The sequence below is a fragment of the Corvus hawaiiensis genome, chromosome 3, assembly GCF_020740725.1.
Source record: "Corvus hawaiiensis isolate bCorHaw1 chromosome 3, bCorHaw1.pri.cur, whole genome shotgun sequence".
NCBI lineage: Eukaryota > Metazoa > Chordata > Aves > Passeriformes > Corvidae > Corvus > Corvus hawaiiensis.
In genome coordinates, this window is record NC_063215.1 from 38,587,415 (window position 1) to 38,611,449 (window position 24,035).

The 24,035-nt window shown below is 45.1% G+C and overlaps 1 protein-coding gene across 6 annotated transcripts in view; it reads right to left on the reverse strand.

Annotated features, from left to right (window-relative positions):
- BACH2 (BTB domain and CNC homolog 2) overlaps window positions 1-22,014 on the reverse strand; it is a 188,173-nt gene extending 166,159 nt beyond the window's left edge. For all 6 annotated transcript variants that reach the window (XM_048296920.1, XM_048296923.1, XM_048296917.1 and 3 more), the window contains exon 1: window positions 21,624-22,014. The gene's annotated coding sequence lies outside the window, so the exon portion shown is untranslated. The remainder of the gene's footprint in view (window positions 1-21,623) is intronic.
- Between the last annotated feature and the right edge of the window lie 2,021 nt (window positions 22,015-24,035).

Below are 24,035 nucleotides of genomic sequence, written 5' to 3' on the forward strand. Positions count from 1 at the left end.
ATCATCACTGACTTCCCACAACCAAGCCTCTGCATGGCTTTCATGTGGCTGCAGTTATTTCTGTTTGCACCAAGAGGTCATTTCATATGTTGCTAGCAGAAGGGATACTGCTTTCTTCTGTGACTTCAGGCAGCTTTTAGGAAACAAAGATTTCCTGCCCCCTTTCCAACTAGAGGCAAAGGTCAGGGAGTCTAACAATGAAGCACAGTGTTGCAGCTCAATATTTTAGTGCTAAAAAATTTACCCACAAAAGCAGAGAGGACAATTGCTATATAAAACTCCATGCACAAATACATCCCATCCAAAACACATGTTTGTAGCCCAAGCAAGGATTTGTGCCCTCTAAAACAATGCTATTATGTATAGATTTTCTGGGAAAGATGGTGTTACTAAGCAAAGGTCCAACACTTTAAAAGTGGTACGTCTGGGGTTTTGTAAGAAATGAAAAGCACAATCCATGAGGTATGAACAATACCTTCCTTGCTGAACTCAATTGCTAATGGTCACGTTCACACTTTGCCTCCATGCTGTGACCTGTTCCAGACTATGCCATCCCCTTGACCTACTGAAAGCATTTACAGCCAAAGGGTGATTTCTTTAAATCAACATTATCTTCCACATCTCACTAACAAGTACTGATGTACCATTCTACCCCTATGATATTTCTTGTATTCAGGATCCAAGAGGAAACATATTGGAACAGCTTTGCCATATATTTTTCAGAGCAGTATAATACTGCCCGGAGCACCAAGGCCTCACTACATATTTATGAGCTATCAATTTTCAAACAACATCCTTCCCAGGCAAAGGAAATAATCACCAAAAACCCACAGTGAAAACTGTTTCATTATTTGGATCACAGCTTGTAAGCATGATCTTTGCTGTCCCATACAGGGAATGGCTGCTTTTGTGTTAATGTTCACTACAGCTCTTCTATTCCATTTGGAGGAGCTGGGACCCTAAATCAGCACAGGTCAATGCGGCATCTCCCATCAACAGCTAGCCCTTTATCTATTTCACTGGATATTGGATAGTGGTCTGCTGGATGTAATACACTGATTTAGTTTTGCTCATTTTCATTTCTGTAGAAGCTAAGTGTTCCCCACAGAGTAGTACTTTTTGTTTACATTTTTTACAAGACTCCCAAATGCATCATTCAGAGGAAATACTGTCAGTATAATAGTTTATACTGTACACAAGAAAATGCCTTCTCAGATCACACTCATGGTCTACCTCACTATCAGCTTCAGGAAATAAAGCTACAGAAGCTTCAGGGCAAGGTGCAAAAAGACTAACACTAGTCAATCACAGGAAAAACTACCCCATCCTGTCTCTTCTGTTCCCCTTGCCACGCTGGAAACCAAGCTCTGAGGAGGATGCCTTTGCCCCAAAGCAGAGGGCTGTCAGCTAGCAACTTTTTCCAATAGCTTCTATCCTGGAATGCCTCACTCTTTTGGGTTACTCACCAGGATAGAGAAAAAGCTCATTCAAACCTCTAAGTCTTCCTCCATAAAAATGAAGCTGAGCCACTTTCTCTGCCCCAAACGTTCAGGCACACTTTCTTCTGCAGCCTCTGCGATGATCATCCAACCACTCATGCAGGTGACAGAACTCACCATTGAACGTGCTCATCACAGCACTTCCCAAACTAGTCAAGCATGGGATGGAATAAGGACATATGCAGAATAGAAATCCAGCTGCTTTTCCTGAATGGCTTCAAAGAAATTAAAATCCTCCATCTACTTGCTGACTTCCTGCATTTAAGACAATTAGTTAAATCAACACACATCTATCACTGTAAAAAGCAGGTGTGTTGTATCCAGGGTTTGGAGAAAGACAAAAAATATTTACTATGTAGATAGACTAGCTGTATGTGAACAAAACAAACTGGTATAGACTGAACTCACTCATGCATTGACAGCCAAGAAAAAAAGAAAACTTATGGTTGCCTCTTCAGCTGGGCAGAAGCAACAGGCAGGGCTTCTGACAGATTGATTAGATGACTTTTTTTTTTTACTACTCTGAGTAAGGAGACAGGCAGGAAAGGAAGTCTAAGTCCTACTTACAGAGAAGCAAAAGCATGCTCTTCTCATGCTCCAGTCCCTGGAGACCTATCGCCTGATCTGCAGCACACTCTTATTTTTCAGTAGTCCTCCATCTCCCTGCTCTCGCTCTACAGAGACACTGGCTCATGCTCCAGCCCTCTGTCCCCACATTTCCTGCCCAGCCCCTCCACACCTTGGTCAAAGTTGCAGAGGAAATGACATGGATGGTTTCAGAGTGGCTGTGAAGCACCCAAGACTTATTCAGTCTTGGACCTGACAACCAGGAGTCCCTTCTCCAGCCCAGGTGAGCCACCACAGAGTAGTAGCATGGGTTCCCTGAACCACTGGAGGGCCTGCCAGCCTCTGCTCCAGCACAGCATTCCTCTGCCCAAGGGAAATCATTTCCCCTACAGTGATTCACTGATTTACAGCTGGTTAGATACTACCCCCACCTCCTTGGTGAATGCAACATACACAAGCACATGGTCTGCAGCTGCAGGGACAAACCCCAGGGGAGACAGAGTGATTGATGTGCCATATACAGGCTGCCACCAGTTGAGAAAGCTCCCATCTGAAAGGATAAATTGCTTATCTTCAATGTCAGAAGTTCCTCACACTGTCTTAGAGGAAGGATCAGTCCCATGTCTAAGCCAAACCCCTCCCTATCCATAAAATTCACACAAATCCATAGAAGAAAAACTCCTTTCTCATGTGAGTACCAGCAACCATGTGCTTTTACGCGGTGTTTCTCCTTTTATGAGGGCAGAGAAAGGTAGGTGAAGGGCAGTTCTTCCTATGGGCCAGTGTTTCAGTGTGGGACAGGTCTGCACTGCCATCACGGCAGCTGTAGTGACTGGGACCACCAGCCTGGTGTGCAGGGGGGCCAGCCTGGGCTGAAATTCTGACTCCCCATGAGCAGCAAGTATTGTGGCCAGACTCCTGGTACCCAAATTAACCTCTTCTCGGTTAAGCCAAAAATTCCAGTATAAGGCTGCTCCCCATCATAACCAGATCCTGTTCACGAGGTGAGGATGACGGCTTTATGTGTTACAGGAATTGTTTTGTACCAAAGCAGAGAACAAAAGGAGGGATGGCAGGAATGGGACAGAAAAGCTACATGAGTGGTGGACTGCATCCTTGCAGCCAAGGAGAGACTGGCTGGTTGAGGGTAGATTCTCGCATCTCAGGAGAGACTACTGATGAGAATGCCAACAAGACAGAAATGTAGTAAAAAGCTAGGTCAGTGAGACTTCTAAATGCCAAGAGGCACAAAAAAAACATATGCAGAAAAGCTCATTAATCATAAAATACCCTCCTGTGCCTTGCATTGGGGATCCAAAATAAACACTGGAGTTTTAAACTCTTTTCAAGAAATTATACCAAATGACATGAATTTTGGATGTGTCCATGTTTGGGTTTCTAGGCAATAAGGCTTCAGTATAACTCTATTCCATGCCAGGTACTAGTTTTATAATGGAAGTCAGACCTTCTTGACATGTGATGGTGGGAGGTCTGAGATACTGCACATGACCAAATAAGCCTACTTCTCTGAAGACACTGTGGGATTCCCCCCCACACTTATATGAGAAGCAGCTGCTTCTTTTTGCTGGTGGTGTTGGTGTGTTTTTAATGTAAATGCATTTCCCCTTCTCCAGAAAACGGTCCCAGGGTATTGTGGCACCCTGACAGTAAGTCTTGCATGGCATCTTGCTTGAAAGGAAAAATGAATTTTTTTCCTGCAGAGAACTGAGGAGACCCCACAGCCAGGGTCCTCCCAGAGAAGAGGAGCAACACACTGCCAGAGGATAGCAGAGGCCAGGAGCTCAGAACTGACCTCAGATTTTCCAATCTTCTTACCTAATAACAATGCTACACTACCACAATACATCTCTTCAGGTTTGAGATGTAAAAACACGGTCCCTACAATTAGATGCTAAAGTAAGTTGTGGTGAATAATCTAAAAATTATGACCCAACTACATCAGATTTTCGGTAAACTGCTCAACAAGGACAGTTCAGGTCCAATTTTAAGGTACGACTGTCATATAAGGGTGCAAGAACAGTTTTCTCTCTCGCTTTTGCCATCAATGGAGACTCCATGTGGAAGGTCATTTTTGCTGAGGACCAAGTGACATTGCTGCAGACTAAGAAGAGTAAACAAAACTGGAGGATGGAGATCCTATTGTGTGTACGTGCAGCAACTCCAGCTCAACACGTGTCCATCCTCCTCTGTCTCCTTGACCTCCTCTACTGGAATTCACTGATCCCTTACTTTTACCACTTATGAGAAACACAGCTAAATGACTAAGTTTGAAATGTCTTTGAAGAAAGTTGTCTTTTTTCTTTTTTTTCTCTAACCTGAACATTTCATTGAGAAGGGTTTTACCAGATCACAGCATAGCTTAGGTTGGAAAAGACCTCTAAGATCATCAATTCCAAACACTAAACCAGCACTGAACAAGTCCAACACTAAATAATCATGCCCCCAAACGCCACAGATACATGTCTTTTAAATGCCTTAAGGGATAGAGCCCCCACTGCCCTGGGCAGCCTGTTCAATTCTTGATGACCCTTTCCATGAAGAAATTTTTCCAGTTATCCAATCTACACCTTCTCTGGTGCAATTTGAGGCCATTTCCTCTTGTTCTACTGCTTGTTACTTGGGAGAAGAGACTGACCCCCATCTCTCCACAATCTCCTTTCAAGTAGGTGTAAAGAGCAATAAGGTCCCTCCTGAGCCTCCAGGCTGAACAACTTCAGCTGCTCCTAAGATATGTATTTCAGACCAGCTTTGTTCACATCAGCCTTCTGTCGACACATTTCAGCCCCCCAACCAAGCCCTTCTTGTTGTGAGGGTCCCAAAACCAAACACAGTATTCAAGGTGTGGCCTTACCAGTGCCAAGCACAGGGAGACAATCACTTCCCCAGACCTGCCATTAAAAGCTATTCTGATGCAGATGGATGCATAGTAAATGTTTGTAGAGAGGAGAGGGTAAGCCAGTAGCCTTGAGATGAAAACTTGGCAGTCCTCTGGAGAAGCCCCATGTGAATCCATACTTTCAGCTCAAGTTACCAGCTATAGATGACTGCAGAGCCATGAGATTTTGGCTTAGCCAAACAGGAATGCAGCTGCCCTACCTATTGCTTTACAGCAGCAGGTATGATGGTGACACAGTCTAACACAAGGCATGCCACAGTGCCACCAGAAGAGCAATGTGTGTGATGCTCTTCCCTCCAGCTGCTGCGTAAGGCACGGACCAGTGTCCTCCGACCAAAGAAGTGCAGTGCAAAGAGGTGGACAGGCTTTTCTTTCCTTGCTGGAAACCAATCAGAACAATAACCACCTCACAAAGGGCACCACAAAACTTAGCATGCTCATTGCTGATGTCTGCAGTGCCACAGTTCTGGCTCCTAGTGCCTTGTCCATTCGTATTTCAGATCGGGCAAGGGGAATACCCTCATTTTAGTGACTAATTCCGTTACCATAACAGGCATGTTCTCTGTTCACCGTAAGCCTCCTTTGTATCCGATGAGTGCATCTGGGAGGAAAGGGAGTAAAGGGAGGAAGATATTCTGCATTTATGTTTCCATTAATTCAGCATGAGGAACAGATCAAATGTTCATTTATTCCGCGTTCCAGGACACTTCTTCCAGACACTATATATAGTTTCTCAGATACCAGCATCTCCCTCACCTACATATTCACACTAATCCATACAAAAATATGAGTCACTACACAAAGTTCCATCCAGAAGAGTAAGCCATTCATCCTTTGTGGGAGGAGAAGGAGAGGGGAAATTAAGAGCTGTTTCCAATTTAATTGGCAGACTTTACATTTTTGTTCTGCTTCCATTGGAAAGTGTGGTGCTAATTTTTCTGCCACAGCTTGCAACCATGGTGAGATCTCAATCTGCTTCATTTACATCTACCAGCAGGACTGCTAAAAAAATAAAATAAATCAGAACTGTATTTGCCATGCCTCTGGTCAGCATGCAAGTTCTATATGCTGAACTTCTGCTTGTGTTATTTCAGGGAGTCAAATGTTTTAAAGCTCCCTGAAACTGCTAAGCGCCTTTTTCAACTGCTCAAACCTTGGTGTGGTATTCTTGAGAGCACAATACCTTCTGAGCTCATTTTGAAAAAGAAAGAAAAGTACCATAGATTCACTCACAGTGCTCTGCAGCATACCCCTGACTTTAAGTTTTATACCATAAAGCACATTTATGCCCCACCCTGTCTTTTTACTGTACCTTCTAGTCAAAAACATGGTTTCCTGTAAGCAAGCAGCTCTTTTTTGGGCTAATTTTTAAGTGAGGTTACTTAGGAAGCAGCAAATTAGAACAGGTTTCTGTTCTGATAATTCCTACATTATCTACTTTGAAACAATTATGTCTTTCCCTTTCCAGTGTGACAGAGTACTGGACTTCGACTGTTTTCTCATTTTTACTCTTTGTATAATTCCTGATTTTTTTCTCAGATGCTTCTTGGCTTTGCATCTTTTTCTCTCTCATTTTCTAATCCAACAATTCCAGCCTGGCAGCTGCATATAACATTTATGACTATTTCAACTCAACCTCCCTCGTCTTGTTCCTTTTTGCAAACAGCCCTTAAATCACAGTCTTTGCCTCATGAGCAATTCAGGAGCCATTCCCACTGACTGTATTACCCGAGAGATGTGAGTGTTCCATTGGTGCAGGGACCATCCATCACCCTGCAGCGTTGAGTCGGGTTAATTCCACAGGCGTTGCTGAGCTCCGAGGACCATCAGCAAGGTAGCACTGAGCAGAAAATCCTCTGGCAGAGGACTGGAACCTTCTACTTGAGCTGCTTCTGGAGCTCCTGCAGTGCTCAAGGAGGGACATTTGGGACACCTATCTATACATGGATTTTGGCAAGAGGATTGTAGGATTACAAGGAATGGCAACCTGAAGTCCAAAGGAGATAATACACAAAAGACACCAAATCTGCAGCCTTTCTGCAGGAGATAAGCTAAAGCCACACTGCCATGGGATTTTCAGCACCTTTTTCCAAATTAAATTAATTTATTTCTGTGTGACTTTGGTAATGATTCACAGAGCTTGCTACGTCTTTGTGGAACATTAGATTTCCCTGCAGTTGCACCCTTTCAAAACATGTATCAAGCCTTAAGGCTTCTGCATCAACATACGTGGCTGTGTACAACAATTTCTAAAGTGTCAAACACACAGAAGAGAAATACTGTTGGGTCCTTCAGTAGCCACCTCAGTTGACAAGGAGACAGGATGTAGCACAAACATCAGAAAGACTGTTCTGCACCTCTGATACCTAATACCTACATTTGACAGTTCAGCTTGCTCAAGCTCCCCTGGAGCAGAGCATTTGGAGCTCCTGTCAACCAAGCTGATGCCAAATATTCCAGGTACCTTCATGGGAAAACCACATTTTTCTTCATAAAAAAAGAGGAGTACGTAAACTATATCCTGCTCCATGGCAGTACAGGACATGAAGAGAAAAAAAAAAGAAAAAAAATAAAAAAAAGGAATCACAGGCACTAAAGCAGCACAATCTGCTAAGAAAGAAGAATGTTACAACCAGCAAGGTGTGCATGTGTATGTCTGCTCCCTTCCATTTCCACCTCCTTCCCAACCTAGCACGTGCCATTTTATCCAGTGTAGCCTGCTGGGCTATAGCATTCCATCTGAAATGTAAGGGAATATGGGCCACATGCAATACATTCAACAAATATTCAAGGCATTAAGAGGCACCTGAACAGTTCAGGAAAATTACAAGCCCTCAAGTAAAGACTTCAAAATTAAAAGGAAACAAATCTGTACTTGCAACTGTTAACACCAAGCTTCTTGGGGTACGGCTGCAAAAAAAAGGCAACTCATCTACAGAGAGAGTGTTTCCTCACAGACTCCAGGTATTTAAGCTTTCTATTTCATTTTAAGGCTCTCCAACAGTTTGTGTTAGGCATTTAAAACTTACAAGCCATAAAATTATTTAGTCTCAAAAAGTGATCTTTGAAAGGCAAAAATGCTTACTCTTAGCTGATGAGTAATCAGGAAAAATTTCTTTTCTCTTTTAAAAATGAAGTTATGCTTGCCCTATAAAAATTACGGAAACTTTTAAAGGCAGAAGATGCCATGGAGGGGAAAAAAAAAAAAAAAAGAAAAAAGAAGAAATGCAACACTAGATAATTTTAAACACTTCGCATACCTAAAAAGGGCATATTAAACCACAACCTTAGTCATAAACCTCCAGTAAGTGCAAAGACAAAGTACCGCGGGCGCGACATGCAGCCGCTTGGCTGCCGGCGAGGAGCGGCTTCGAGTGCAAAACACACGCCAAAGGAAATGGGTGTCGTACCTCGCCTGCCTCCAGCATCTCCTCCTCCACCCCCACCTTCCCGACCACCTGTAGCACCCTCAGAGGAAGTAGACATGCTCCCACATACATTCCAGCTATGCTGTGCCAGCCGCACAGTACGCACGCAGCCAGCAGCACATGTGGGGAAGTACATGCATGGAGTACTGGCATCGGGTCTCTCTGCTATGATTAACCTCGTCTGCGGGCAAGCCGGAATTACTTTCTCATTTTTTAATTTAAAAAACAAACCAGAAAAGCAGCCCAAGGAGCAAAAGGGACCCCCTCCATCACATTCGTGCCCTTTCCCTTTCTCCCCCGCACGCACACCTACCCACACCTACATTGTGCTGGAAAAAGGCTGTAAGCATGGCATTACCACTATTGTGTCCTGGGTACAGGGAGCTGTGGTTTTGAGATTAAGCACCCAGTAAAGAAATTTTACCCTTTTGACCAGAATTTTCCATAAGCAATTGAACATTGGTTAGGAAAATAAAATAGAGAAATGTCTAAATTTCCTCTCATGCTCAGATGCGGCTATATGGTTGAGATCACTTCCCCGCGATGAGCTAAAATTAGGGCAAAAAGGACATACACCAAGTGCCTGAGAGAAGATGCCTGGCCATGGGGACCGTGCTACCGGGGACACTGGGAACTGGTGCCAGAGCAGCACCACCTGGTTTGGGGGCTCTCCTTGCAGGTGCCAGAAGGGCACCCTGAATCCACCAGCTTCAAATACACTGCTATAGGTATCTTTTCATCAGTGGTCAGTCTTAAAGGAAAAAAAAAAAAAAAAGAAATCATGTGATATCACCGCTGCCCTGAAAAACCCAGCAGCCACAGAGAAAGAAGTTTTACCCCTGTAAACCCCAAAGAAGAAAGGAGCAGAAAAAAGATGCAGGGAAAGCAACTTGTTTTCCAAAGGTCTTCTGGAAACTCTTGGGGTGCTTTTCCTATTCTGCTGCAACGATCTTCTCTCTGAGCCATTTCACGTTTGCCAATACACTGGGGGAGGGACCCATGGGTGGGGAGGGAGTTAAAAATAAAAACAAACACTGAAAACTATTTGTAAACTGTTTTACCCCAGCGAACCCTTCAACTCGCGGTTTCTCTAACCGACTGCACAGCACACCTGCAGAGTGAGTCGGGGCAGGAGACACCCCTCCATAAATACCGGGGAGATCCCTCGCCTGGCTGCGCCTCCTTGGGCGCCTCTCTGTGTGGGATGATGGCACCGGCTGCCCATCTTCCTGGGAATAGCCTGAACTTTACAGTCAAGTAACAAATGGTAAGTGGGCAGGGGACAATACCAAATAAATATATATATATATATATTTCCTCAGAAAAAAAATGCCCTGAATATAATTTCAGCTTTGCAACAGTCAACACTGCCCTTATCTGGGTTTCAACACATACAAGATCTCAGGCACCTGGTCATCTCTCCTTCACCCCACCATTTCTGACTAGCCAAAGAAAGCAGCTGTGCCAGGTGTTACCAAGTACAGCTGTAAATCCTGCAGTCTCCTCTGCCCCATCCAGGTGACCTGCAACCTGAAGTGGCAAATCTGGCAATTAAGTGATCCCCCAAACCCTGCAAAGTCCCATGAAAGCCAGATGCCCATCTCCTTCAGCATCAGTTCTGTGCTCCAGGTCTGTTGACCAACACTGACCACTGCACATCTGGAGCAAAATGCTAGGAGCAAAGACATTCCTCACAGTTCTGGTTTACTCATAGTCCAACAAAAGGACACTAATTCTCACCTCTGGGTGGACTCCTACTTTAAAGAAACAAACAAAAAACCACCAAGCAAATCCCAAGCCACCTTCAGGCGGTGAATCAGGCATTGCTTGAGTCACGCATGTACAGCGTGAACCAAACTCAACTGAGAGCTGCACCACCGACCTCAGCCTTTGCTCTTCTCTGCCTGCCCACCCCCGCCACCCCCACCTCCACCCCAAAACTAGCAAGCAGACAAGCTTGTTCACAATCCTCTGAAGGTTTAAATCAGAAATCTGCAAGCAATGCTAGTGTGGGCATCGACATCCTGTGTGTGGTGGGGAGTGCATTAACACTGCTGATGCTGGGAAATGTGCAAGTAACCAGGATGGGCAAATCCCAAAGGCTGGCACTCAAATAAGCATCCCCAGTATGGCTGTTTGTCCAAAGCTTAACCAAACTATCCAAACTTGCTGATGTGCAAAGTTAAGACTGGAAGGGAAAACCTTTCAGAAGCCCTTATTCTTCACACTAGAACATAGCTACAGGATATTTTCAGTATTTACATGGAATGGAATTAGATTCTAGGAATCCAGTCTGGGAAAATGAAGTTCTTCTATCTTTTCCTCAAGACCAAATCATGTTTGTCTTATTTTGACAACAGCTGAGCACAACAGAGCTCTTCTATGGCCCCATCACACTGCAGACCCTACAACCAAAGGCCATTCTGTCCTCTCTGCCAGCTTTTGCATTGCTTGTTTACAGAACTGTGGCACTAGGAAAACCCTGAAACCACCTATACCAAAGGACAGTCAGAGAGAGGACAACTTCACTGCAAGAAACGGACTCCAAATCGTGGGGGAGGAAAACAGGCACTTGGGGAAGGAGAAAGGAAAAGTGGGGGGCCAAGCAAACCACTTTTGGTATTCGTGTTTACCACTGCCACCTTGCCCTACCCCCCTGCACACCCTCTCCAGAGCACTCAAGTGTCATCTGCACTTCAAATTCCTTTGCTGCAGGGTGCAGTAGTCAGCCATTTCATGTTATTTTAGAGCAGACTGTAAAGACTTGGTCCTATAAAGTTCTCCTGTGACATTACTGACCTTGTTGCTCTTTATGCTACTCCAGTTTCCATAAGAAAGAAAAAAGTAGTTAAATTCTCAAGTGATTCAATCAAGTACTGTGTTCATCTTCAGAAATAACTGGCATCACTTTGAGATCAAAATATCTACCCCACTTCTATAGAAAGACTTTATAGCTTTAAGTTCTATATAGATAACACTTCAACAGCACAATAATTTTTTCTCTACCAAAACTAATCACGAAAAGCACCAGAAATATTTGTAGCAGGCAGCTAATACCAATTACTACTTTCCTTGCAAGCTATTTTGACTAAATTAGCCTTGATAGCATCACAATTTGTTGATGTAGGAAACAATAGAAATTAACAAGCCACGGCAGTCAGGGCAGGGAAAGAGAACCATGGAGGCAGCATTTACCCCTTGAAAATAGGATTTGCGAAGAAAAACTAGAAGCATTACACTGACTACATAACATGTGGGTTGCTGTACAACAGAACTTGTGCATTGCATTTGTAACCTTGTGTTTGGCTTTAGTAACTGCGGCTAGACAAAACAGCTGGACTGTAGCTGTACAACACCACATGGCAGACCTCACTTTGATCTTAGAAAACAGTAAAATATTTCTAGAGAAAGTTTGGAGACGATCTAAGTGATACTCACAGCTTTTTAAGCTTGGAATTTGCTGGTTGGTGCATAAAGCATTACTCACTTTCTGAACAAAGTGGAAAGTTAACACAAATTGGCAGATGACTAACTGTCCAAGAAAGAGATTACTGAATGAATCACTGACTCTACTTTTAGTCTAATAATAAGACAAATGAAGAGGACCAAGAAGGGGAAAAAGACAAACAAATAAATTTCCTTGCAAGTGTTTAAATTTGCATTGCCCATGATTTTCCAGCTATGACAAACTATGCATAGATTTCATAATTTACCATGAGTTTTACATTGGGGTTAGCTTACTGACATGCCTCATGATTATTTCACACCATCACTTAATTTGGATTTCTGTAAGAACTCTGCTCCACACTTTCCCTTGATACACATTTAATAAATTACAGGAACAAATTAAGGATTGGAAATGAAGTTAAATTGCCGAGTTGAGTCACAAGCACTTGGCAGGGTACAGATTCCACACACAGAAGTACCTCAGGCACAGCAGATACCTGAAGCTGACCTGAAGCAGAATTTAGGTTTCCCAGAAGAAGAAGGACCTTCAAAGTTTCCTGACATTTTCATCTTTACTACTCAGGTTCTGGTGAAAAGTTTGCCTAATGCACAACCAGCATTCAGCTTTGCAGAAAGTGACCCCAGGTGCTGCTCAAGAACAAAGGAAAGGGGCAGCAGTGCCGTCCCCCTCCCAAACAACAGCCATCCAGCTCTAGCAGCCTGGTGGAGTGAAGCTACAGACAGCAAATCTAGGAGATCTGTGTTTGCCCTCAGCAACCTGCCCACCCACTGCTTCCCCTGTCTTTCCCACATTAGCTCTGCTGCTCTTTGGACCTGTGGTCTTACTCATCAGATTGCCTATGAAAATTAGCCAGGGTAAATTGATGTGTACTAGGTTGAAAGGCTGAATCAGCTCAGCAAAGCACAAGCACGTGGCCAAGCAGGACCTCTTACTCTCACCCAGTGGCACAAGGCACTACCAGCTCCTAATTTCACCCTCTTGTTTTGAAGGATGAAGTTAGACTCCCTCCCTCACCTGAGTAAATTCAAGTCACTCGGGTCATCTGCTGAACTTGTTACTCAGCATTGCTTGCCATCATCCCCAGAGTGATAAAAGGTTGCGAGAAGACCCAAGGGTTTTGGATTGCAGCCACATGGTTCAGAAAATTCTCCACAGTCACCAGGTTTGCTCATCTCCTCCTATGCAACAGATTTAAAATTCTCAAGAGCTCATCACATCCGGGAGATCGGTGACATGACCACGTTGCATGAGGTCAGAAGCCAGAATCAGGTAGGAATTAGAATAGTTATAGAATCACAGAATAGTTTGGGTTGGAACGACCTTCCGGATTATCTAGTTCCAAACCCCCTGTCATGGGCAGGGATGCCTTCCAGAGGACCAGGTTGCTCTAAGTTCCATCCAATTTGGCCTTGAATACTTCCAGATTTGGGGTATCCACAGCTTCTCTGGGCAACCTGTTCCAGTGCCTCACCATCCTCACAGTAAAGAATTTCTTTCCAATATCTAATTTAAACCTACCCTCTTTCAGTTATTTGAACATTTGCAGGAGATAGTACTTCTGCATTTTGTTAACATCGAAGACTCAATCAAATGAGTTCTGCTTTCCTCTAACTTTTTTTCAATTGTCCGTTGCAGACACAAGATGGAAATATATATCCCAAACCTGTCATGCCCTGGGAAGCAAGTTCCTACTGCCAAGCTATAGGTTAGGCTAGGCACAGGCTGCTACTGGTTTTCTGCAGAGCCACACATTGCCGGAGGAAGACAAGAACAATCTCCAGGAGATGGGGCCTGGTGCAGTGATGGTCAGTGCACTTTGGGGACCAGATGTCCCATGGCCAGCTCTAAGTCTTTTAACAAGCTGTAGTTTAATTTGATGCATTATCCAGGTTCTTGACAGACTCCACAGCAAACTTAACATGCACAGAACTAACCCTACACATCGGCTGACTAATTTCCTGCCAATTTAATTCTCAGGGCTGGCCCACTGTGGGAAGAGACAGGTGCCAGGGCAAGCAAAGGCAAGGAGGAGATGCTGAGTAGAATCACAGTCCCAAATTTCAGCAGCAACACTGTCAGCTGCCCTTCACAGGTCCAGCCTTCAGTGATTTTGGACACAAATCCCATTTCAGAGTCAGCAGAGCTCAAAACATCAATGAGGTTTAGACGCATTATTCATTTGCCATGATCCAACCTTCACGACACTTCTGTCGGCATGATTTTCTAAAGACAAGTCAGAATCAGAGTGCTGGACCTATGTCCTCTTGAACTCTGAATGACCACTGACATCTTATTTTGCAGTCTTTACCAACTACTCTTCTGTGAACTTCAAGAAGAATTGTCCCTAAAATCCTTTAAGTTGGAATTTGGCCTTTTATGCTATATCCATCTGAAAATAATAAAACCTGTCTTATTGTTGCCATGTAACAAACAATTGGATTTCCACATGTTGCAAAGTTTTATTTCCACAGGCTTCTGTGCCTCTATTTTCAGTGTACCTCTCCCAGTAAGAGGCTACAAGACAAAGATTCTCCATCACAGTCTGGTGACACAAGAAACTGACAAACACATCCAAGGTATTTCAGCACAACCCAAACCAACTACATAAATATATTTAAATATTTAGTGGTAAAAGATGCCTGCTGACAATGAGGGAGCTGGGATGAGTCTAGATTTTGAGAATCTGCCCCTGAACAGATTTTTTAAAAAGCACACTCTGCTTTTAGAACAGAATAAGAAGAAACAAAGAACCATCACATCCTTACAAGGAATAACTTACTAGTATAAATATTGCAACAACAGAGAAAGTAATCATGGAGGCTTCATAAATGTGGGAATTTTCACTCTAACAGCAAAGAAAATACTAGCTCTGCCTCATGTATAGTCTTTAAACCTTGTAACAACACAGGCCACTTGAAAACAAATAGCAACACTAAATATTAATGCAGCAGATCAGGAGACACTGACTGGACTACCATTAAAGGTACTACACCTTGAACAAAAGAATTAAAATTTGATATACTGTAACACCATGAAGGGCATGATCTGCTTACATGGAAACAAAATAACCTTGCATTCTACAAGGCACGACTTCAAAAAAAAAAAAAAGCAGGATGTGCTAGAGGTTGCTTCACTGCACTGAACACAGCGCAGAATCTTTACAAAAAGATAAAAGGATTTGAAAACTATTACTTTTTAAGAGAGAAAGAAATAAAATAATTTAAAAGATCACTTTCTGATTTGCACTTTTTTCAGTATCACTTTCAGTACTGGAAGATGTGCGCTTCCTTCCAGGTAGCGACAGACACATCCTACCGTTGTCAGTTATGTTTCAACTCCTATTTTCTGTTTACTTTCCTCTCCAGATCCCCTGACCCCCAGCTGAAACAGCAATACAGGTCACTCAGCAGTCTTACTGCCCCTCTCTTTACCAGATTGGAAAAGAGGTAGAGAACAGCAGCTCAGCAAGAGGAGGTAGTGTGCCAAGTCTTCCCCCACTCGACATAAATACATTATATTTTCCAGATGTGCATCTGTGACATCGAGGCTAAGGATCAGCAATACTCTACGGTGAAATGCAAAATGCTGAGGAGACAGGAGAGGGGAAGACTTTCGCACTGCAAGCAGTGGTATAAGTAGGTTTTCTTTGGATGGTACAAGATCACAGCAAATCACTAAATCTTCCTAAGTTTAAAAAAAAAAAATCTCAAAGTAATATTTTCCAACCTTTCACTAAGAGTAGGGGCCAAAACCACACGTTTTAAAGGTCTTCCACAGTTTTATTATTAGAAGTAGAAACCCTACTGATACTGATGAGTCATTTGTATTGGCGGAAACCAAGAACACCCATTTTCTTCATGTGTTATAAAGCTCTCAGTGTGGTTTTCTATTCATTACTGGTCAAAGTAGTTGACTAAAAACAAAACAAGTGACAAGAACTCACCTTGTTATTAAACCCTGCTCTACAGCAGCTGATTTTATTTATCACACTTTCAAAGACCGCTTATTTTTCACCCTATTCCACAAGAAGAAGAAAAATACACAAAAGACAGCTACAAATCTAAACTCCCTGACAGTAAATCCTGAACTGCAGATGGCTAATTCACTCCACTTCTGCAAAGGCTTTTGTGATCAGCTGAGAAAGAAAGAAGAAAGGAAAAAAAACCAACCCACAACAAGAAGATCAGTTAAAAATCATCAGTCAGCAGCAGCTATCATTTTAGGATCCTTATGAGTAATCAGAATAGAGTCTGTAAATAAAGAAGCAGTTGTACAAGAGCGTGAGCAGATGAAGGAATCCTTTCATGCTAGCAGCCAGTGATACTGCCACACAGGAGGTAAAAACCAGACTAAGAAATAGCAAAATTCTGAAAATTAAACACAGGTAAACCAGGTTTTTTAAAGTTTAATCAGAATTCCTTGCTGGCTTTAAAGAAGATTTCTACCATAAAAAGGGGTGGAGAGTAGGAGACTCCACAGCACAGCCTGCATTTGGAAAGGGAAAACACAATTCATAGGCTAGACTCGCCATACCCAAATTTAGAAAGATACTCAGGGGAATTTTTTGGTAACATCCCAGTCACAAAAAACCCCAACCAACCAACCCCAAAGTAAACCAAAAAAACAACACCAACAAAAAAAAAAAAAAAAAAAAAAAAAAAAAAAAAAAAAAAAAAAAAGAAAGAAAGACAAAAAGTAAACCCCAGAGGTTTAGCCTGCTGAACATCAGTAGCGCCAGAATGCACTTGGAGCGCAACCTCTGCAGCGGCACAATGAACTTCCACTTTACCCTCCGCACCTAGAGGAATGGCAGCCTGGCAAAATGACAGTGTGTTTTGATGTTGCTGGGGAAGAAAACCACAGCAAAGCAGTGACCGGAGAACTGAAAATAACCTTTGAACAGCGGCTCGGCACTGCCGGTCTCTGCCCGCGCCTCCTATTGTGGATAGTTTATAGCCAGGGTAGCTCCAAGCTGCACCAGACACGTGAGTCAGCAAGAGCGGCTCGTAAGAAACTGCTGACATGTTCAATTGCTCTCACACACACCGAACACACCTACCCACTAAATAAAAAACAGCCTGCATGCAAATCGGGGTGAAGGAACACCTCCACACCTACAGTTCCTGTTTTCCTAGTTCAGGTTTAAATTTTAAAGCGATCAGTAAAGAAAGAAGGAAAAAAAAAAAAAAAAAAGAAAAAAAAAAACCCTCAGTGAATGTCAGCTATAATAAGTAGCTGTGATTAAGTCTCAAGGGTCATTTTGTTTATTTAAGCTGCTTTTCCTCTTTTCAAAAAACAAAATTGCTGCTCCACAGCCCAGAAGCCCTGTGTGGTGACAGGCAGCAAACAGTTCCTGTTTTTCTTAGTGGGGAGACTCCTCTTGAACCTGTGCACCAAACCCCATCTACCCATCACAGCCCAGCTGATTGTTTTCAACACTCAGGAAAAAAGGAAAAAAAAAAAAAAAAAGAAAAAAAAAGACAAAAAGGGAAAAAGGGAAAAAAAAAAAAGCTTCGGGCTTCTATTTCAATACCTTCTAGGGATGAACTGGAAATTCCCATGTCTTTTGTTCCTAATAGCTTTTCAAACATCTTGTTCAGTTGAGATAGCAGAGACAGTTGTATGCAAATGATAGGTCTTAGGAATAAATCTGGGAGGATCTGACCATCTTAGGTCACCTTTCAAACTAAAAAGAAGAAAAAGGCATAGCTCAGGTCCCTGTGCCTCTTGCCCCTGCAACCACCACCTCCTCCTTCTCCATTTCCTTTGAGGCACTGAATCCGAAATGCCCCAGCCGTCTCCGAGGGCAGGTTTCTACCAGCAGGTGTAAATAGCAAAGGGGGAGCAGACACGGAAGTCAGGGAGGGCCGAGAGGTTACACACAGAGGGGCTGCATGCCTGGCGGCCCCCTCACCCACACAGGAGCTGCAGTTCAGCCCCCACTGTACTAGGAGCTTTTACAGACAGTCTTTTTCAAGCTAAACGGGACCCATCTTTTGATCTGCTGAGATGCCAGTGCAGCACAGGTGGTGTTCTTCAGATTGTTGCTGTGGCTCCTTCTGCAGAAAGATCAATACAATCGAGCAGAGGAGTCTTCTGAGCCCAATTTTTGACAGATCAAAGTTCTGCCACACATGTAAACTTTTAGCATAAGGGTTTTCCTGAACTTATTCCCTCGTTCCTTTTTATTTGCCTGTTCTGAACACGTGGTTGCTCTTTGATCATTAGTTCTAGTAACTTAGAAGCTGCAAGTCCATCACTGGTCATAGAGGCATTTGTGTACATTCCTTTGCTTGCCTGCTTTAAAATTGTAATTCATAGTCAAAGAGCGGCATAGTATGCAGTGCTCTTTTCAATCCACTACAAAGATGTTTCTGCCTATCTGAAAAGCAAGAAGAGCACATTGCAACTCAGCTGGCTATATTCATACATTTTACATCTTCTTGATGCAAGCTTCAAATAAATGTAATATTCAGACAGCTGCCAAGGTTAGTATCTTTTGGCTGAATTTAAAGGAATGATGATCATTTTTTTTAACAACCTGAATGAGTACTTTGAGCACTATTCCGGAAATCCTGCAGGAGTTACTGGGAGTAGAACTCTACTGCCCATTCATCTACCACATCAAAATCATTTGGGCACCTACTCAAATATCAATAAAAAACTGCAGTATCAGAACAACACTCTCTACACATTCTCTTAAAGCATCTATAGTCCACAGGAACACTGAAAGCAGCAGGACTAACTCAGATTTAGAGAAAGCGTGAAGTTTAAATCTGAATTTTCTTCAACTCATCAATGGAATGATTAGTGTATTTCCCCTAACAGCTCAACTCAGAAAATGATGATATACAACTATCACACCCAAAATGAGCTGAGCTGAAAATTCAGACCCGAAGATGAAAGACAAAAGCATGCATGCCTTCAAATCTAAGTCAGACCTGTTCAACGCTACAGGTATGTTCTTAGTGTAAACTAAGAAGCCATTGAGAAAGTCTTCCTTTGAGTAAAAAGGCACATACATTTTGATTTGAATATATAAAACATGTTCATACCACCTAAATTAAAACCCCAAGAGACTCCTCACATCACACAAAAAATGCTATTCAATTTTACCAACTGTTTATTATGTAAAAATGTGATTACAACTGAAAAGATTACTTCACATATATTAATGTTACACATATAATTTTTCAGCATAGTACCATAAACCTCTCTTCACTATGGTCTGAGAGGTCTCCTCTTTATCTGTGCATATGTGAAGCCCTACCCATGAAGGGTCATTGTGTGCCTGTGTGCGTCACAGGCACACAATGACAAAACATCTATTTCTATTCTTAAAGAAAAAAAAAAACCACTTGATTTTTTTCCATAACACCTTTTTTTTCAGAAAACATGAAAGAAAATAACTAATTGGCAACCATACTGCAGCCTTATTAAGAAAAACAGCTATGGCACTTCAGAACTGAAAAATCAAGCAACGAAAGTTTTAAAATAAGCAAAGGCAAGCAACTTCAGCCACATATTCCACACTACACATCATCTCTACAGGGTTTTATTTTCAGGTCTCTTTGTCTATTATTATGCACTTGTAGAAAGAGATTTGTGAGATTTTATTATTTCAATGAGTATCTGAAGACTTTTACAATGTCAAAGATTTACCAAAATCTCCTCATAAACTCGGTTTTATGCCTAACTTTCCTTCCTGCCCAGCACAGAAGAGCAAACAGCCAATGTTTTGCTGCAAAATGAATGACTGAAAGGCAAGAGGAAAAGAGAGGAAGGCATCCCACCTGCATCACCAGAGCAATCTGCCAGCATGCACATTACCACCAACAGATGTTCCAGATGTACCTCTGGGTCAGAAAAAGACTAGGAATACCTGTCCTAGCACTGCTTCCCAGTGTGAGATACCTCAGCATAAACAATTGCTGTTGATTAACAACTCAGGATCTGTCGGCATGTGCATTAGTCATGTATTTGCTGCCTGCATCTTCCCCATCTACTCTCCACAATGGTAAAAGTTCAAAAAAATTTTAGCTGTTTAACCTCAAGTCTCACAGCAGAGTTGCCCAGGATTGCCCAGAAATGCACACTCTGCTTCTGTGGAACATTTCTACAAAAGATACCTAAATATCTTGAGAACCACCCTACCTGCAAAATCACTAGGGACCTTTCTTGTCCACTTGACAGCTGTGTACTGGCATACATCTGTTTGAGTGGTTCGCCCAGCATTACAGAGGAAACTAACAAGAAAACTAGACCTATGATCCTGATTTTTCAGTTCTCTACTTTTCCAATTAGTCACGGCTTCCTTCCATTCCTTGCAGAGCACCTTCAGAACAGCCTTTGAAGCTGGAGGGTCAAACGCGAAAAGCGATGCTGAAAGCACAGGTTCAGTACACTGCAGGGAAGCACAACGCCGATCCATTTTGCTGCACAGCTGCCCAGATCCCAGTGACAGGGGGCAAGCGGGTGGACACAAAAGCCAACAAGGCTTTTAAAAGAGCAAGCCCACATGAGAGGTGGAATTTTATTTCTACTTGTCAGATGTAAAGCTCCTAGAACAGTGGTTTAAAGCTGTTGTCTATGGGGCTGTTGCAGCAAAAGTCTAATACACCACCTTATCGTTTTATTCTACCCATCTCATCTCAGCAATTACCTCAAAATTCAGTATTTACACACCTGAAAAAGTCAATTTACCCAAGCATCACCACCCTCCCCAAACTGCAGAGCATTCCACCAGCTACAGCAGAATCTCAGACAATTCCCAGCTCAAAAAAACCCCAACTTGTTTTCAGCTCGAGCCTCAGAAGAAAAAATTAAAATATGCACAAGTTTAGCGACAGTTCCAAAGTCTCTGAAAACGGGCTTTCATCACGAAAACACTGACACACGGCTTCAACTAGAGCAAACAGGAACGCTGTAATTTCCCAATCTTTCCAACATCTTAAGGAGTATTTTTAATCAGACGTCGTCCCTGCCTCACGTTTATTATTAAAGACTGAAACACGGGGTTTACTCTGGAGCCTCCGGGGCTTCAATAACAAGGGCACAATGATCTCACTGCAACTGAAGCGATTTAAGCAAGACACCCGCTGCATGACCAAAATAGCCCGCTCCACAAAAGGAGAGGCACGGTTTCACACTTAGCCTCTTTCATGACAGCCAGCGTCTCCGCGGCGCGCTGCCTTGCCCGCACGCTGCGCCTTAATGATCCCAGAAACTGTTACCGGAGTTCGCATCCCGAACCGAACCGACGGCACCGGGGGCACCGGGAGGCACGGCGGGACGCGCTGCCCGCCTGTCCCGGGAGGCTGCAGGTGGCCGCGGCGGGGCCGGGCAAGGCGCGGGGCCGGCGCTTGGCGGAGGGGCTGCCCGGGGCTCCCGGCCGTGCGGAGCGGCGCGGAGGGGAGCGGGAGAGCGCGCACGGACACACGCGCACTTGGGCGCCCGCCGAACACTCCCCGTTACGCAACGTGCGTATTTCCCACTTTAAGGAATAAGCACTAAGCGCGCCTGCACAGCCCGCGGAGCTCCGGGGGCGGGGGTGCAGCCCCCCGCCTGACCCCGCGCAACAGCTGCTGTTCCTGAGAGGAGGAGGAGGAGGAGGAGGAGGAGGAGGAGAAGGAGGGGAGAAACCACGCTGCCCCCCGCCCGGCCAGCCTCCCCCCAAACTTCGCCCCCCCCGCCCGTTCCCCTTCCCCAGCGGGGCTGCCGAGCCGCGGAACAGGCGCACTCACCTCGCCTCCGCGCAACTTTCGGGGGTCGCCCCTCTCGCTGCAGCCTGGGCGGGAGGTGGGGGAGGCAATGGGGCGGGGTGGAGTGGGCCCGGGGCTGGGGGGGCTGTTACGGCTGAGGAGGTTTGGGGAAGGGGGAGGTTGTTCTTGTTGTTGCTGCTGCTGTTGTTTCGGAAATTCTTATTAGTATTTCTCTGCGGTCAGAAACCTGCACCCTCCCCCCCCCAAATGAAAAAAAAAAAACCCGACCCAGGCGATCATCACATGGCGATTGCTTTGAACCAGCTGTTTCCAGAGCCAAAGTCTTGCGGAGAAAAATAAAGGGGGAAGGGAGGGAAGGAGGGGAGGGCTGGCAGGGGGGCCGGAGGAGGAGAGAAAGCCGCAGCGGAGGGAGGGCGGGCGGCGGGGGGGAGGGGGAGCAGCACCGCGGCGGCTGTGTCGCTGCCGGAGCGGCACCCGGGGCCGGCGGCGGTGGCAGCCCGACCGGTGGAGGCGGAGGAGAGAAGGCGGCGCTGCTGTGCTGCTGCTGCTGCTGCCGCGGCCGCTGCTGCTGCCCGGCTCTGCCGCCCGCCCGCCGCCGCCTCCCGCGCCCTGGCCCAGCGCCGCCCCCGCCCCTCAATCGCTACATTGTTGACATTCGCAGGCTGACGTCACCCTCCCCGCCCCGCCGCGCGCTTCATTCACAACAACGCTACGCCAACGGCGCAGCGCCCGCCGCCGCGCCTACGCCCGCCTCGGCCCCTACGCACGGGCAGCGGCGTACGGCCGCTCCGCGAATAGCGGCGGCGGCGCCGCCGGCGCTCCGCCCGCCTCGCCCCTCCGCCAGCGGCCGGCGCATGCGCAGAGCGGGCTCGCTCGCTCCCTCCCGCGGCACTCTGTGTGTGTGTGTGTGTGTGTGTGTGTGCGCGGGGGGGGGAGAGTGGGTGCGTGCGTGCGCGCGTGCCGCCGGACCCCGCGCCGGGGCTCGCGCCGGCGGCCGCGAGGGGCTCTGGGAGCCGTAGTCCGCCGCGAGGGGCAGCCATGGCGGCGGGGCCGGCCCGAGGGGGCCCCGCGGCGACGGCTGTGGCGGTGGGGAGGCACGGGGCAGGGTGTGACGGGCAGGGCAAAGAACACCCACCCCGGTCACCCCTGGCTGCCGGCGGGGCCGCCTCGGTGTTGATGTCTGCGTTATTTTGCGCGCTCCGCCCCCCGGAGAAACCTCATCCTACTTAGAGTGCCGACCGCAAGAGCCCAACAGTCATGAGTCAGCCGTGCCGAACACCGCACGGGGAGATGAGCGCTCCCGGGACAGAAAACAAAAACAAAACCCCGACAAGTGTTCCCGGCGCGGGAGCGCTGATTGTTCTTCGCCTCCTCTCGGGCGTGTGTGTGTGTGTGTGTGTGTGTGTGTGTGTAAAGCGCCCGATTCCGAGCCCTTTTCCCACCCCAAGGCTTGGCGCCATGGTTCCTTTCGCCAAGTGGAAAGCTGTGATTCCTGCAAATTATCCTGGTGCCGGCAGCCGGTGCTTCTGAGCGAGACCCCAAATGTCAATGGACGTGAAACGCAGTTGGGAGAGCCGGAAAATGAATAAGCCGCATTCTGCAAGCCCGAGTTACTCAGCCGAGCTCGGACAGAAACACATAAAGATGAAAGACAGCTGATAAAAAGGAAAGTTGGAGAATAAATGATTCACAATAGGGGCCGTGAGTGAGATTATCTCTGGAGACATCTCTAATTAAAGGGCGTTGGATAACTAGAGGGTTGCATTTTCCTGGGTCAGTGGTCTTGAAAAAGAAATTGCAGTTGCAGTAAATGTCAATAAAGAATGATGGTGACCTACTGCTAACAAAAGCACGTTCAGTAATTAACGTGCATGTTTGTTATTTTTTCTGCGTTTGTCAGTTTTCATTGTACATTTTCATCCTCTGTTTCCCCTTTCACTACAGCCAGATGATATGCTGTGTTTTCTGTATCTTTTAGAGAGGAGTGAGCTATTCCAGTGAAATTTTCTCAATGATTTTTTCTCCTGAAATTGCAGCAGCTTCATCAGGCTACCTGCGTTTTCAAAGTCTGCTAAACTACAGAAAACTATGTTGTCAACCTAGGTTCAACTCTTTGTATGTCAGGGCAAGTATATAGTCGCTTTTCCAAAACGTGATCCTTCCCAGTTTGCATTTTGCACTATAGTCCGCTTGAGTAAAGTGGAAAGCCTTTAGTTCCTTATAGCATTTTGCCCCTACTTTTCCTAGCTACATGTGGCTGCAGAACAGCACCCCAGTGGAGATTTTGACTCATAAACTTCACTTTCTCTTTCCAAATAATGTTCATATAAAGCCTTGCTCACCAGTGCAATTTAGGTTCTGGTTCTGCAGACATATATGGTGTTAAGCACACGAAAAAAGTCCCACAGGGTGTAAGGAGACTCATCATGTTTA